The 2,880-nt window shown below is 50.0% G+C and overlaps 1 pseudogene; it reads right to left on the reverse strand.

The window, feature by feature from the left end:
- LOC101765399 overlaps positions 1-2,880 on the reverse strand; it is a 3,921-nt pseudogene continuing 1,041 nt past the window's right edge.

Raw genomic sequence — 2,880 nt, forward strand, 5'->3', positions numbered from 1 at the left:
TAAATTTCTAATTCTTATGCCTTTCAAAATTACTACTCTGTGCGGAAGCACGAGTTGATAGACCACTATACACAATCAAAATCAAGCACAAACACCAAAAAGAGTCCCAACCGAGTATGGCACGAACCCTTATTTATTTTCGGATCAAGCACGTGCATAATGTTTGTTCCCCCACGTACACGCCGAGATGATGATGCAGGTAATGAACAAGCATTTGCATCATGGCCCGGCATACAGGTGAGCCGGAAGCCTGGGCTCTGGGACGGCTTCGAGCGGTACCATGCGCGGCATGGACAGCCCGAACTTCTCCTCCATGCTCAACTCCTCCTTCACCATGCCATCCGGGAGCCTCCATGCAAATCCGTGCACCAGGTTTGCTAGGATCAACTGCACCATCTTCAGCCCAAGTCCGATGCCAGGGCACATCCGACGGCCGGAGCCGAACGGCAGCAGCTCAAAGTCCTGCCCCTTCACGTCCAGACTGCTCCCCACGAACCTCTCCGGCCGGAACTCGCTGGGAGCATCACCCCACACGGCGGGGTCACGGCCGATGGCCCAGACGTTGACGAACACGAGCGTGCCTGCCGGAACGTCGTAGCCGCCCATGGACGCGTCCTCACGGGACAGCCGCGGAGCTAGCAATGGCGTCACAGGATGCAGGCGCATGGCCTCCTTGACGACGGCCTCCATGTACGGGAGGTTCGGGATGTCCCCCTCCGTGACGAGGCGTTCCCGGCCGATGACGCGGTCGAGCTCCTCGGTGGCCTTGGCGAGGGCGTCAGGGTTCCTCAGGAGCTCCGACATGGCCCATTCGATGGTCACCGACGAGGTGTCTGTGCCGCCAACGATGAGGTCCTACACGAACGTAGCAGAGTATTGGTTTAGAACATGGAGCGCATCGCTGTCCGATGGATTGTGGGACTTTTGCCTGTATAAGAACTCTCTTTATGAAACTGCATATAAGACTTTTCTGCAAAGGAATAGAAAACATTATCCCAGACACTATATCTTAGATGCCCAACTCATTATATGGATGAGAATTTCGTGCATCTAGAACAGTCCCAGTATGGCTGAGAATTTTGTGCATCAAGAACAGTCCGAGTATGGCTGAGAGCCTGAGAATATTGTGCATATAGGACAGTCCCAGTATGGCTGCTCAAACTACTATGAAAAGAAAAGCACTACGTTATGAAAGCATTTTAATAAAAAAAAATCTAGTGTTGATGTAGCTTTCACGTGTTCAACGTTTATGTATATATAATATAGTTTAGAGCATTTGGTGTGGAAAGCTTGAAATGACCCTATCTTATATGCACAAAATTCTTAGCCGTCTGCTCATCAAGCTACTATGAAAAGGAAAGGACTATGTTATGAACGCATTTTAATTAAACAAAATCCATGTAGTTTCCACGTGTTCAGCTTTTATACATAGTTTAGAGCATTTGGTGTGAAAATTTGTAATGGCTCACCATACACATCATTCTTAAGTGTCAAGAGAAAAAAGAGAGATGGCTCCAAAAATTCTTTCCCAAAACTATATATTGAGGTTTTCTCTAAAATTTTCTTTTCCCAAAATATTATCATCCCACCACGGATTAAAATAGGCCATGTCATTACGAGTGGGTTCAATCCACTTGGGCTGCCCTCACCTCCCCCTCACGATCTCTCCCTCCCCTTCGTGACCTCCGCCACGTTGCCGCCGTACGCCGGCTGTCGAGCAGCATGGTCTAGGGCAGCCGGACCAAGCATATCATCAGCTCTCGCATCTCCTGTTCCCATGAAGCAAGCAAGCAGCAGCATGTCCTTCTTCCGTGTCTAATCGGGCAATCATCATGCAATTTTCAGCTCACAAATCCAATCGATACACCAAATCCAATACAATATGTTACTACTCCTCAATTTAATCAAGCCAGTTTGCATCCTTATCTTCTCCATCAGCACCAAGACCTCTGCGTAGAACTTAAGCACCGGCAGTAGCTGCCGCCATCTACGAGCACTCCTCAGCAGCCGCCTCACACCCGCGGCACAGGCACAGGTGCCCCCGTGCCGGCACCGCAGCAGCACGCACCCATCCTCTGCGCTGCATGCCCTACGCCCCCGCCTGCTATTGGTGCCCACCTGCTGGAGCCGCTCACCAAGCTCCGCACCACGCACTAGGACGTGCTCCAGGTCCACCTCCGCTGCGGCCTAACACCATGGTTGCACGATCCAGCGCGGCGCCTCCTCCAGCCCCTACTGCAGCGGTGCAGCCTCTCATTAGCCATCCATCTCGTCGGAATCTTTGGCGACGGAGGCATGTCAGAAGGCGGCGGCAAAGGAATCGTGTGATGGGGCTCCCAACGTCGCTCCCCGTCCATCGGACCGCCTCTGCCGCCGCCACAAGAAGGCACCCCACTAGATGCGCGGCATGAGGGAGGCCGGCCTAGTGGTGACGACGACATGCCTCGGCGTGGCGGAAAGGAGCTTGCGCGCACGCGGGAAAGGAGAAGCAGGGGTGATTGGGGAGCAGCGTCAATGTGGAAATATGTGGGGTGACGGAGGAGTTTTTAACCTTGCTGTATTTTTTTTTGAAGAATAGGGACCTATTGGAGCTTGATTTCATGTGTTTTTCTCCCTAAATAAGATCTGGGGGGTAATATAAGAGAGCTTTTGGAGTTGCTCAATGACATTTGTTAAAATGTTTATAGAAATATTTTTAATTAAAATACCATATAAAATGGACGACAAAATAATTCATACGACTGCAATTTGATTGCTTCTACTACAACATATCTAGAAAACAAATTTAAACTTAGTTAACCTATATAACAAGTAGTTAGGTGTAATCTTCGATCGCAGAAATAGAGTAACAACGGGCAGAATTTAATTACGAATATCAGT

Source organism: Setaria italica, chromosome IX (assembly GCF_000263155.2).
Source record: "Setaria italica strain Yugu1 chromosome IX, Setaria_italica_v2.0, whole genome shotgun sequence".
Taxonomy (NCBI): domain Eukaryota; kingdom Viridiplantae; phylum Streptophyta; class Magnoliopsida; order Poales; family Poaceae; genus Setaria; species Setaria italica.